Source organism: Mixophyes fleayi, chromosome 4, assembly GCF_038048845.1.
Source record: "Mixophyes fleayi isolate aMixFle1 chromosome 4, aMixFle1.hap1, whole genome shotgun sequence".
Classification (NCBI taxonomy): Eukaryota; Metazoa; Chordata; class Amphibia; order Anura; family Limnodynastidae; genus Mixophyes; species Mixophyes fleayi.
In genome coordinates, this window is record NC_134405.1 from 72144079 (window position 1) to 72158262 (window position 14184).

Below are 14184 nucleotides of genomic sequence, written 5' to 3' on the forward strand. Positions count from 1 at the left end.
AAACCGCCATTAACACGGCCAGAATTTACATTTTTCAAAACCCCTACTTTACAAATCGCCATCCCGATTTTAACAATGATGAACATACAAACCGCCAGATTTACTAAGTTGGGGTTTGCAGAACCACCACAAAACCGCCATCCAAATGGCCTAAATGAAAGTGTTGGTTGTGAGAGGTGAGATTGCTCAAACTGCTGCTGTTTGAGCTATTTTACCATTCAGAAAATAAGAGGAAGCACCATTGACATGGAAATTATTTGGGCAATCATTATTTATTGATTAAGGGGCAAAATTAGTTTAATATTAACTTATGGGGAAAGTTTTTTTAAGGGGACACTATTGTAGCATTATATTATAAAGGAAAAGAGAATATATAATAACATTAACTGATTGTTAATGGTGGATATAATTTTTTATGTTGCACAATTTGGCATTACATAGTGCCCGAATAATATAATAATTCAATAAATTTGTCCCCTTGATATAATGAAATTTTTTTACCTAATAAATTAATATTAATTTTGCCCCTTAATCAAAAAATAATGATTGCCCAAATAATTTAAATGTCAATGGTGCTTTCTCCTATGTTCTGAATGGCAAAATACCTCAAACAGCATGTTTGAGCTATCAAGCCATCCAGAAGCAAGTATTAAAACTATCCTGACCTGTCTCTTGGATGGCGGTTTTAACCAAACCATCGGCTTAAGAAATGAGTATTTACATAAGTGGTGTGTCGTTATTTAACAGATGTTCTGAGTAATTCTAATCTATACGGTGTTCTAATATTAACCAAAGTACTAAAACTTACATTATCGCAGGCCTAAGGGCTCACACCAACTGAGTTTTTTTTACATGCGGTTCGTTAGCATTTTAACACTAGGATAATGCAAGTAAATGGCTCTATTGGTACGTCTTCAAATGTCACCTACTGTCATTTTACTGCTCTTTGCATTTAGTATTGGTAAATGCATTGGTGAATTGCTTATAGTGATCTCTAACCGCTAGTTACAAACACATGTCAAACCCGTTTGTGTTTTACTAGCATTTTTTTTAAACCCGTTTGTGTTTTACTAGCATTTTTTTTAAAGCATCAAAATACCATTGGGTATGAGGCCTTAATCTTAACCAATCGCTGAGCTATCCTGGGTCTCATCACACCTCTAATCTTGCCTCTCTATATGCCAAAAACACAAGAAATGCTCAAACAGTATAATTTGTATTATACTGTTGGGAATGGGAATGTAAAGAAATGACTCTTGTCTTGTAGTGCTCCATGTAGAAAGTTTTCATGTTATACTTACAATGCTGACAGTTTACAGTGGCTGCAGTGGAGGGGTCTCTGTACTTACACCTGGTCCCGGGAGTTGGTACTATAAGATGGATTTTCAGGGACAAGCCCTTTCTCAATATGAGCATTGCAACTTCTTCTATACATTGAATAAAACTCTTCACGTTAGTTCTCTTACTTCAATATAATGTTTATTATAAAACGGAAAGTCAAGTAATCAGTAAAACGACCATACCAAGGCCTTGGTGAGTGATAGTCACCGATCATCGGCAAACCTATGCTTGATATGGGTAACTACATAAGAATAATGTACACAAATCTAGAGCAAATAGAGACAGATAATGATGCACAGCATCTGTCTGACATAAATCCTTCGTTCTGTCAGAAAAACATGATTAATATCTGGAGGGTAATTTATTTTGCACCTTTACTATTTAATTAATTATGCCATGTTATACCTATGCGCCTTGGGGGCATATTTACTAAACATGCGGGTTTGAAAAAGTGGAGATGTTTTTTATAGCAACCAATCAGATTCTAGCTTTCATTTTGAAGAATGTAATAGATAAATGATAACTATAATCTGATTGGTTGCATCACCACTTTTTCAAACTCGCAGTTTAGTAAATATAGCCCTTGGTCTCTTGTTATCTTTTGTCTTATCTCCTCTTCTACTTCAGGTTAGCGCAGGTTTTTTTTTGTTAAATCAATTCTCTATTTCTGCACCAGTTGAGCTGAATTTAACAGTTGAGTTGATTTGGTTTTGTTTCTGTTTTTGGCTTGTTTCATGAAAACATCTTGTCAATCATATTTAAACTGAGGAATGACAGTTGTGATAATGATAGCTATGTATCTCTAACAACATTTGTTCCAAAGCAATGTTTATGGTCTGCAACTGAGATGATTAAATATAGCAAATGTAGTCAAGCAATATGGGCCCGATGCTGAGCTAGGAGCAAAGCAAAACAGAAGAAGCAAATTTGCACCTTGGCAAAACCATATTGCATTGGACGGGGAGGGGGGGGCAGATTTATATTTCAGATAAGGATGTCCTTTAAATTTCAGTTTGTAAATGAAGCTATCAAGTATGTGTGTGCTACGTGAAAAATCAGGCAGTATTTTCCTTGCATGCAAAAATATAAATCAGTTTGCACCCCTTGCATTGTAACATGGTTTGTCTCTAGGTGCAAATTTGTGCCGTTTTTGCTTTGTTTAGTATTGAAAAATGCATAATAAATGACTATTAAATAAAATCAGATCTATATCTGTAAAGGACCTCTAAACCCTTCCATTAACAGATACGAATCATAATGTATAACACATTGTTTAGTATTAAACCTGACATTCCACTGAAGTTCTGTTAAAAAGCTCCCTCAGAGTCAAGCGATCAGGGAATTATAGTGCTAAAAACTGAAGTTGCTAGAGAAAGTCAGGAGATTGTGCATGCAGTCCTTCATGATGGATTCCTCATTAGATCAAGCCAGTGGATTCCAAACTTTCTAAGTTCGAGGCACCCCTAAGCCAAAATATTTCCCAAGAAGTTCCCTGCCTTGCCGAGGCTCCCTGTGAGATCACCGCGGCACCCCAGGGAGCCACGGCACAGTTTGGGAACCACTGTAACTCTAACTTTTCTGGACTGCTTATCTTAGAAAGAACACTGCTCTCCACTCCACTACATACAGCTGAAGCTCTTCCCACATCTTTAGACGGTGTCCTAATAGCAAGTATGCCAGCATGCCACTCACTCAATGCCTGCTGACTTTCAGAAGCAAGTTCCTTTTCATATGCCAACCTCCTGCAGGGGAGTGAAAGGAAGCTTGGTGGACATATTTAGTTAAATGTAAACACTTCAGTTATTTCATGAATGCTCGTAACACATCCATAAGTCTGAATTAATGTCATATAGTGGTTTTACTTACTCTTTGAAATACAGGTATCAACTAGTGATCCTATCTAACTACTCAGGAGATGCACAGTGGTAAAGACCTCTTAAACCACTAATAAGTCTCAATAAAACAGAATTTTAGTGAAGCCTTCACTATAGTGCCACCTATGCTGACCAGAACGACCTGTCCTGTACTGAGGAGATCAAACAAGGGTGAAACAGGCTCCAGATTACATGTTCATGTGAATTAAGTTTTGTGATGTAACAGGCCATTTCAGAGGTGCGTAGGTCCTGTGATATATTCTTGAAGTGCCACTGACTTTGTAAATTTCCGTTTTGCTGAGATTATAGGTTGTGAATAGAGCTGGGACAACGTTGGTCAAGTCATTCAGAAGTGGGTGTGATTGGGGTACGCCTAGGAACACTTAATGCCACATGAGCAACAGTTCACAGCCAAATGTAGAAACAGTTGCATAATTTTTTTACAATTGTATTATTTTATTAAAATTTTGACTAGTAGTATTAAAAAATAAAAATGTAATGGTCCTTTTAAAGTTAAATCCTGCAAAATTGGCACTTTCTTGGAGATAACTTGTGCAATCATGTTATTATATACAACATATTGCAGCCCTCCCTGATAAAAAAAAGTGTTATATATTAAGTATGTTAAACACCTTTCACCAGATTAAGCTCATGAATGACCATACTGTGTAAAACAGGCAATTTGGGATCAGTCAGCATTCACAAAATGCATAATGCATGTCTGTAATTTACAAGTCATTACCAGCTACAACCTTGTGTATGTGTAAACTGCAGTCTGATGGCGTATAATCCCAAGAAGAAAGAAATGCTAAAATCACATAATTTGGCTCCTTTTTTTGTTCCTACATCATTATTAACCTCAATAACATTAATTTCCAGTCATTTTTGTCAAGTGACAAGAACACTGCTACCCCTCCTGTTTCTGTGCGACCACTGGCACTGAGCAATGGCACTGGAGAGTGACAAGAACACTGCTACCCCTCCTGTTTCTGTATGAGCAATGGCACTGAGCAATGTCACTGGAGAACAAAGAGTGACAAAGACACTTCGAACCCTGCTTCTGTGTGAGCCATGGCACTAAATCTCCTGGGGAGGGAGGTACTTATGAAATCCAAAACCCGCGAGATCCGACAATGCAACGATGATGTTTTGCCTCGATTCAAATCCGAGGAAGCAGGAACGACGGCTCGGTACTCAGATCTGCGATGTTCGGGTGGGCTCAGTTTTCAAAAAACCCCACCCGAGCATCTCTAATATAAATGGCGCCACAAAATTCTAGCACACACCGCCACAGTCAGTGAGGTTTGGGTGAAAGAACTGTGGTGGATGGTTTGTGTGTCCACGCAATCATTAGTGTTATTAGTGCCGTAGTAGGAAATTATATCACAGTTACTTTCTAGCAGGGTAGATAAATGCATGGGAGAGCTGATTTCAGACCTTACATGTAAAACAAAACTAATAGATCTAATCGCTGAACTAGTTACTACTCAATCTAGTTTTCATTGGAAAATATGGGAGACTTATTGGAGTGACAGGTGACTCCTTAATATCTCCCCTGGTAAAAATAAAGAAACATATTTTGAGGGGAAAGTAAAAAACAAGCAAACAAACTATTAAACATCACAAACCCTGATAAAAATATGTTTGATATCTCCATAGTCAAGACACCTTGCTGATGGAATTTTGGGTTAATTTTCAGGGATCTACTTACTGTGTAAAAGTAATTACGGGAAGACTTCAGGAAACATTTGTTTGTAGTTTTTGCTTATTGTTCCCAATCTAATGCTTGTAAAATGAAAAGAAATGAATTTCACCATATTACCAAATGACAGCCCTATCTCTATTTCTGAAGTATATATTGCTTAGATAGATTTAGGGGTTACAATCAGGCATTGCTATGGGACATGATGTCACACTCTGCACTAGATACCATTGTACCCAGAGAACAGCTATTACTAATGTATCCCAGGCCAATTAAATACATAAATAAACACATGGCTATGAGGAACAGACAGAAGTAGATACACACACTCAAATAAAATGATGTGGTAGCACTGCATTCATCCAGTAAATGAAGATTACCTGACCATTAATTATGTATTACGCTATAATATACTCATTTATACTTTCATCTTTCTACTTCAAACTGTTTACCTCCTAGAGATCAAAAAATCATGTAAAATGCAGGAGAATGACCTCACCTACTCCTCCTGGTGCTATGTTTAAGGACACATCTGTTATCTTGTGGCACAGGGCTCTCACTGCTTCTCATAACACCCCTCTCCATCACAGACGCACTCCAGCAGCACCTGACAGGTCATACCTGGTGACTGCCACATCATTTAATCTCAATGCTGGTGCCAGCGTCTCGCAAAATGACCGTGGCACACTGACTGCATGTCATGAACTAACTGTTACAACAACACCATCTGGGGGCATTTATGAAAATCAGAGCAGAGGAATCTGCAGAAATGGTGCTCTCATTACCACAGCTCTAAAAATAAAATGTTATTGCAGTTTTGTAAATGTCCCCCACCCCAGCCCTTACCTGGCAGAGAAAAAAAGCTGTTAAACTCCATTTTTTTGGGAAGATACAGAGATGCATAACCAATGACATCACAGCCCGCCAACTTCTGTTCAGATGAGCAGCCCTGTGTGCCTAGTTATAATAAATGCAGTGCACTAAAAAATTAACGTTGCGCTAAGTAATTACATTTGCAGAAATGTTTATAAATGTCCTCACTTGTCTCGGATATATCAACCTAACCCATTTCATCCGGGAGATAATTCTCTGCTCCAGAAGTCTGACCGAATTAACCTGGGCTGAAATAAAGTGTGTTTTATATTAATTAAATAGTTAAGTGCATGTTAACTCAGAAAGTAAGTGCAAAGTACTGGGGGTATATTTACTAAACTGTGGGTTTGAAAAAGTGGAGATGTTGCCAATAGCAACCAATCAGATTCTTGTTCTCACTTACTTCTACAAAATGACAGCTTGAATCTCATTGGTTACTTTAGGCAACATCTCCACTTTTTCAAACCCGCAGTTTAGAAAATATACCCCTTGGAGAGGCTTGAGCTTTCAGATCCTCTCAGTATCCGCTGAGTGTCACTCAGCTCCCCAGCAATATTTTCTTAGTAAATTGCGGCGATAGTCGATTCCTTATCGCTGCAATAAGTGTTGATAGAATATAATTTATACCACTGCATATTATCATAGGGTCTTAGTATTAGTGCCCTATCTGCCAATACAATGAATTTTACCCAGGACCCAGCACTCTGTTCCTTGTGCTCCCTTATTTTTTGAGTTAACTTAACTTGGGCTCAATTAATAACTCATGTCTAAAAAGAGTTGTATCAGCAATTAATAAGATCTGTCCATGTTAATTTAACTGGAAAATGGGTTATATTGGCAGGTACAATATGTAGCTTAGTGGGATTAAATAGGTTACTGTACTAATATGTGTATAGCTAGGGATTACACATAATTGCCAGCCTGGATCATTAAATTGTCTGATAATATTCTGCTCCTGCTTTTCATGTTTGATGTCGGATTGCAATAACCTGGGGAGAAATAATGAGAAACAATATATCGATGTTCCAGGATTTTCATTTAATGTCAGTTCTGCCTAGGTTATTTTAATAAGAAAAAAAACTGGAAAAGATCAATCTTAACAATATCGCACGATTAAATGGGTCAGGTTGGCAGGTACAACTCCACATTAGGCACAGTACAGAATTGAAAGTATCCACCCGAATGAATATTGCTATATTCAATACCACTTCAATCATTTGCTCTATGTACTACAGAAGTCATTTGTTCCAGAAAGCCTCTTGTTTCCTATGCAAGGAACCATGCTATAAGGCCATCATCATTCCATGCAAACGTGGCTTCCTAAGCTACCGTATTTCCCCATGTATAAGACGCACCTTTTTACCCCAAATTTTGGGTCTAAAAAAAAGGTGCGTCTTATACACTGCAAGCGCTACTTACCTGATTGAAGAAGTCGGCATCTGGTGTGAGGAGTCCTCGCTAATCAGTTCCAGAAGCTCCAGCGTGTCCACCGTTACTTTGCAAAAGGACCTTCAGGTCCTGCAGGCGCCTCCCACAGTCTCGGCGCTGTCAGTCACGTGACTGACAGTTCCGATGATCGCCGCTGCAGATTCCTCCGTGTTTCCCTGACAAAAGCTGCACAGTCATGTTGACATTAGACAAGTCACATAGACACGCTTGGGGCGTGTCTACGTGACTTGTCTCTTGTCAGCAAGACTGTGCAGTAGCGCTCATTGCCTCATTTTGGTCTGAATGTGTAAGCTGCTCTAGTGAATCTCACCAAATTACAAGCTCCAGTGTGCTCTGTGACAATTGTAGGCTCCTCTAGTGTACTTTATGTAATACATCTTTTTTTCATTTTGGGCCCCAAAATTAAGGTGCGTCTTATACATGGGTGCGTCTTATACATGGGGAAATACGGTACTTTTATTTTGTGCCTGAGAACATATTGGCTAGCATTTTTGAAAACTGGTGTAATGGAAGAGGTGGTGTTGCCCATAGCAACAAGTTGCTTTCATTTCCTAAACTGAAAGAAACGTTAGCGTCTGGGGCATTAAATAAATCTGACACCCCCCTTACCCTCAATTTAACCAAATTAATCTAAAATATTACATTTCCATTCAGCCTGGTTCCCTGGGTTGCTGCCCCTCTCACACGGCCCTCGTTACGTCCCTGAATAACATCTAAGATATGATTGATCGCTATGTTTTCCTTAATGTCCACCAATATTAATCATATATGGTGTTGCAAAAGTAATAAATATATTTTTATATATTTATCATATACATTTGTCGATAGCAATAAAAGTGTTCAATCTCAAAGCAGCTCCAGCGCCTGTCTGTGAGAGTCCGTTTTGTCGCCAATCTCTGCAGTCACTGAAATATCTGAGTCACACTATCCACTCTGTGCGGGATCCCGTCCAAGTCTAAACAGAGAAGATCTCAACCTATTAAATGGGGACAGCACTGCTTTATTTCCCAGAACATTGTAATGGAACAAATGTCATCCAAACTAATAGCAATTGTTTCTCTGGTGCTCTGCTACACATCTTCCATAAGTATTCCCATGATCTATGTACTGAGCACTTAGCTCTCCATTTGTCTTCACTGTGTGGCCATGAAGCTGAAATCCCACTGATCACATGACCAACAATGGCCTGGTGGATGTACATTGTTATCATTGCACCTCTCCATTATTCCAACCTCCATCCTGTCTCATCTCTGTAGAATAAACAGAAATTACTCATATATACAATTAAAAATAAATATTGCAACCGCTGAACCTCAGATATCCGTGGGTCTAAGTGCCTTCCCACATTCCAGGTTCACTGACCCCTGTGTTCTGGTTTTGGTTCTGGATATGGATTTTTTTCTAAAATCACTTTTTTTTGCTAAAATCACATATTTTTGCTTTCTTTCCCCCTCTACATTATCATTAACCTCAATAACACTAATTTCAAGTCATTTGCAGTCAAGTTTGACCAGAGGCAGGGCCGGATTAAGGGAATGGAGGCCCCTGGGCTAAGGGGGCCTCCCCGTGATCCGAGGTGCCCCCCCGGTGAGCTGAGCCGCCCCCGAGGCACTTACCTCCTTCTCCTGGCATTGCAGTCCTTCCCCGGCGCGCTGTACGCTCTTTACTGAGGAGATCTCGTGAGAGTGAGACTCATGAGATCTCCTCAGTAAGGAGACTACAGCGCTCCGGGGAAGGACCGCAGTGAAAGTGCTCGGCAGCATTGATCACGCCGGGGGCGCCCCAGATCGATCTGCTGCTGAGCACTTTCAAGGGCCCCCTGGATGCCCGAGGCCCCTGGGGTGTAGCCCAGTTAGCCCTATGGTTAATCCGGCCCTGCTCACAGCTCACATTATTATTTTCATAAACTTTCAAACAAAGACTGCAGATTTAGAAGACCAAGCGTGCCAGACCTATTATTTGTATTTCAGCAATGACAATTAGCAATGGAGCTCTCCTCTTTGTATGTTACCTATATAACATAGTACAATGTGACTGCAGATTTAGAAGACCAAGCCTGCCAGACCTATTATTTGTATTTCAGCAATAACAATTAGCAATGGAGCAAAGGAGCTCTCCTCTTTGCATGTTACCTATATAACATAGTACAATGTGACTGCAGATTTAGAAGACCAAGCCTGACAGACCTATTATTTCTAATTTCAGCAACGACAATTAGCAATGGAGCAATGGAACTCTTCTGAATGTCACTGAAGACTTTGAAGAACACTGCTACCCCTCCTCTTTCTTTTCTACCTATGATGCTGCCCAACTGCACTAGAGACTGCCAAGAACTGTGCTACCTCTTCTGTGTCCCTCTGTGAAATGGCGCTGGATCGCCGTGGAGGGCAGTGCTTATAGAATCCAAAGCTTGCGAGATTCAAGATCTGATGATATAACAATGACGTTTTGCCTCGTTTTCAATTCCAAGGATATGCGAAAGTACCGAGCCGACTCAGCTCTGCTAAGTTCGGGTGTGTTGGTTCTCGGGGAACCAAGCCTGAGCATCTCTAATGTGTACACACACATGTGGTATTGAACTAGCAGTACTGCTTCATTAACAGTGTTGTCAATACCTTTACTATCAAAACATCCCTTTCACTGTACAATTGTCTATAACCAGCCCCTGAAACAAACCACTCATTATGGGTTCTTCTGTAATAATTTAGAGGTGCCTCTAATAAGTCTTTCTCATAGCAAGCCGTCCCTGGGCTGGTCAATGTGACCCAGATACATTGCTCCTAGTGCCGGTCAATAGTTTTAATTATTAACCAAAAAGCCAGTACTATCTCCCTTGATTTGGCTGCATTTTTCTGTGTCAGTTCTTATCTTTTATGCTATATACGTTGTTACCCATTATCAAAGAACATTATTTAAAATGTAATAGAGCGATTATAATTTCCAATTGTCATATCATGTTTTTAGATGTAGTGTCCTATGTCTGTACAAACTGTAATATCATTGTATTATAATTATGTCCACTGCTCAGATCACATTGGGTAGGTGTAGTGTCCTGTGTCTTTATATAAAATGTGATATAATATACAGTGGTCAAAATGGAAATTTAGAGGTGGCGGAATGGAATTGTAATGGGAATGTAAGTGAATGGAAATTCATAGCATTACAATGAAGGCAGTAGGAGAAGTGGCGGTATGAAAAAATGTAATGGGAATGTAAATGAATGGAATTTCATAGCGTTACAATGAAGGCAGTAGAAGTACGGCATACCACTGTATACACCCTCCCTCCACCACTGATCGTATGGTGGTAATGGCCGATGGTCAGGACATGTTGAGTAGATGTAGTATCCTATATCTGTATACATTGTTCTGCCACTAACACCTATCACCTGCCCTACTACAGGTGATATTCTGGAATTATTTTCATTTATTTACTTGTGGGACTAAACATGTACTAACACAAGATACCTATAACTTTAATTTTTACAGTATGTAGGATTGAATGGAGAGAGAAGAGTGATTGATGGTAAATAAAGATACTGTGGATGAAGCAGTTACCTATTTATAATACCGCTGGTCTTTGATAGCAATATCAGGTGTAATATATGAAAACGTTGAGTGAATTGCTCTGCCTCTAGATTAAGGTGCAGCTGCTTGAACAATGTACGAGCTGCTCACAATAACACATAAATCACACATGATATGAACACAGAGTGCATGACATGGGTCACTGAGAATTTACAGTGTTATTTTTTTTGATCAACGTTGAGGATGACAAACGCTGGGGGTATAATGATATATGAACCACTCACCACATTGAGATAATGTCAAAACTGATAACGTTCATACATAGTAACGGGCTACGGGATTCTGAGTACTAACCATAATCGTAAGTGATAACACATTGCAAAGCATGAAGGGGGTTAAATGTAAGCTGAACCCCTTACACTCAGTGCTCCTCTATAAAATCCTCCTTACATACATGATAGCTATGTGCCAAGACTGAGGATCAGCTGAATAAGGAGTACAAATCTTTTTTTGATTGTGCAAGATTTCCACTGTCAAAAAGGAAAAGGAAAAAATGCAGACTGGTTTCATGATGACAAGGGCCTTTCACATCTAATCTTCTATTGGGATTCATGCTGACTTGTGAATATGGATGACTGCTACAATGGATTCTGAGTTTACCTGAGAATTAATGGGAACTGACACTAACAGTTGTTTAACGCATTTAGCACCCAGAGGAACATGGAACTCACACCTGTTTCTCTGGTAGAACAATCCTGAGTTCTGTAACAAACAAGATACAGGGTCTTGCTATTTGGGGGGTGTGGTGTCATGATTTTGGGTGGGCCAGTGGGGTGGTATATAATGTACTGATTTTCATATAACAATGTGGGAAGTAATATGAATGGCTTTTATGAACTAGCAAACATGACATATGTATACTTGTTGTCATTGTTTGTGCGATCACTCTGGAAAATGTGCTTGGACTCACTCAGATTCACAAAACAGAGGCAGAGAACTAACTTTGTAAACTGATTTATCAATTCAGGAATTAGTAAAGCAGATCGCTAAACTAAGTTCCCTTGTTAGTGAAGCAGTCTTGGATAAGTATACACATCTGCATCTCGGTATTGATAGGGGCATCATCTATATACAGCACCATCTGACCAGAATTATGGGTGGGGTAAAGTGAGTGTGTAGCTTCTTATTGGTCCGGACAGACACACCCCTCCTAGGCTGCGTGTGCAACACCGGCTTCTCCCAAAGCTGAGGGCACAGCCTCAGATTGTCCACACGGTCTCCCCCATCCCTTGACAGCATGCACAGGTTGTGGGGGGGGGGATGGGAGCTGTTGCACCAGAGCCTGAAATTCTGGGTGGCCACCATGGGTATCGGCCTCCATCTTCGAAGGTAACCTGCTGAAATGTTCTGTATTACAATTTATACAGACAATTCCAGAGTTTACAAATTTGTTTCTGGAAATGTCCCTCTTTGACAATAGTGCCCAGATGCACAGTACAAATCCTCCTTTTCAGTACATTGAAGGCAATTCTCACTCTATTTTCCTATCCTAATCTCCAGGCTTTATAAATAATAAACCTGTTTGAAGTAGATTTCAAAATGCTGAAAAATGACATTATAGCCAAGGTCAATGGTGGTCATTGCAGTCTACTAATGTACATGCAGATGTCGCCGATATGACATGCTTCAATGCAGCTGCTTGGAATCTATTTAAATCTACTGGCATGTGATTTCTATTGTAGCTCCACTTGAATTAAACCATTCAGGACTGGTACACACAGTAATGTGCACAGCAGGGTTAAAATGCATATTTATTGCGGATTGGTTTTGTTATAAAAAACAACAACATTTTCATGCATTTTTCTTAAACAAACCTCCCTAGTAATAGCTGTGGCATGGGTGGATATAAGTGTAGTTTGAGTGAAACAAGCGTGTGGCCTAATTATTCAATGAGGAACGTGGTATGTTGCTGTGGCTCTGACCACGGAAAACCTCTGTTTAGTACAATTCTTTCCACAGTAAAATCCATCTGACAGACATATGTTTGTGTAACACAGAGACATAGTAGGCAACCTGTGGTTCTTAATGGCGTAGAACTTCAAGTGCCTGAATGGGCGGTCAGCCTCAGGCTAGGCTCACAGGCAGTGCCGGTCTTGAAGTCCCACAACAGCTGTAAAGCCAGGTTGCCTGTCTCTGGTGTAACATATACTGTGTGTAGCCTATACCATGAACAATCTACCTTCTACTCCATAAACAATTCCCAGTGCTACTGCAATATTTATTGGGCCTGTGTAATGGATTACTACTCTGTCTTTGGAAATAGAGCTGTAGATGGTAGGTGACAAACAGATGGGAAGAAAATGTAATTTATTGCTTTAATATCGCAGAGCAATAAGCAAACCTGCCTTTCAATGAGCCATTAATAAAGATGCATGGTAGGCCAGGATTCCTCTTTGAACAGGCCTGCACACAGAGGCCAGTTGGTAATAGTGGATAAGGGTATTGTTGCAGTGAATAAAGTGCAGACTTAATAAAACTCACATCCATGGAGTGATCTGGGCACCGTTTTTATTCTCTTATATTGGGTGTGCTCAAAATAATGAACACTGCTAGAATATGGATACATCTAGGTTCTGTAGCAAGCCTATAATGCTGGTATATTCTGCAGTGATTGTGCATTAGATTGCGGTCCCAGAAATGTGCAGTACATTCTGAGGGAGGTCTGTAATGTTTTTAATGTTTCTTTTGTTTTGCTTTGGTGAGCAAGAATTAAAGAGATATTCATTTATTTACTTTCAAAATCATATTACCCTATTGACGATAGACCATTTCCAAATATTGTCGTTTGTTTTTGTGCTACTTTGAAAAACAACTCTAGATTTTTATTTTTATTAGTGCCTTGGGGGGGGGAGGGGGGGGTGGAGAGAGGGAGAGAGGAGGGGGGGAGGGGAGGGGAGGGAGAAAGGGGAGGGGAGAGATGAGGGGGAGGGGGAGGGGGAGGAGGGTTGGGGGAGGGAAGGGAGAGAGAGAGGAGGGGAGGGAGGGAGAGGGGAGAGGAGGGAGAGAGAGAGGGACAGGGAAGGCGAGGGGAGAGGAGAGGAAGGAGGGAGAGGAGGGGAGGGAGGGAGAGGGGAGAGGAGTGGGGGAGGGGAGAGAGAGGAGGAGGGAGGGAGAGACAGAGTGAGGGAGAGATAGAGAGAAAAAAAAAAAAAAAACAACAATAAAGAAAAAAAAAACCCCAAAAAAAACCACACCCTCTATGTTCTATGCTCTCTCCTTGGTAGCTCACTGCAGAAGGGCTGTGAGGCATAGAGGAACCGGCAGCACCTATTTCTGGAAAGGAAGTGTTGTATGGTCCATCCCTGGTCCTGTAGGCCCCATGAGACAAGTGGGCCCTCCTCCCTTAATCTAGTTTAGT

The 14184-nt window shown here is 40.3% G+C and overlaps 1 protein-coding gene across 3 annotated transcripts in view; it reads right to left on the minus strand.

Annotated features, from left to right (window-relative positions):
• Positions 1-14184, minus strand: part of TACR1 (tachykinin receptor 1) — a 155817-nt gene that overhangs the window by 59197 nt on the left and 82436 nt on the right. The gene's annotated exons all lie outside the window — the stretch shown is intronic.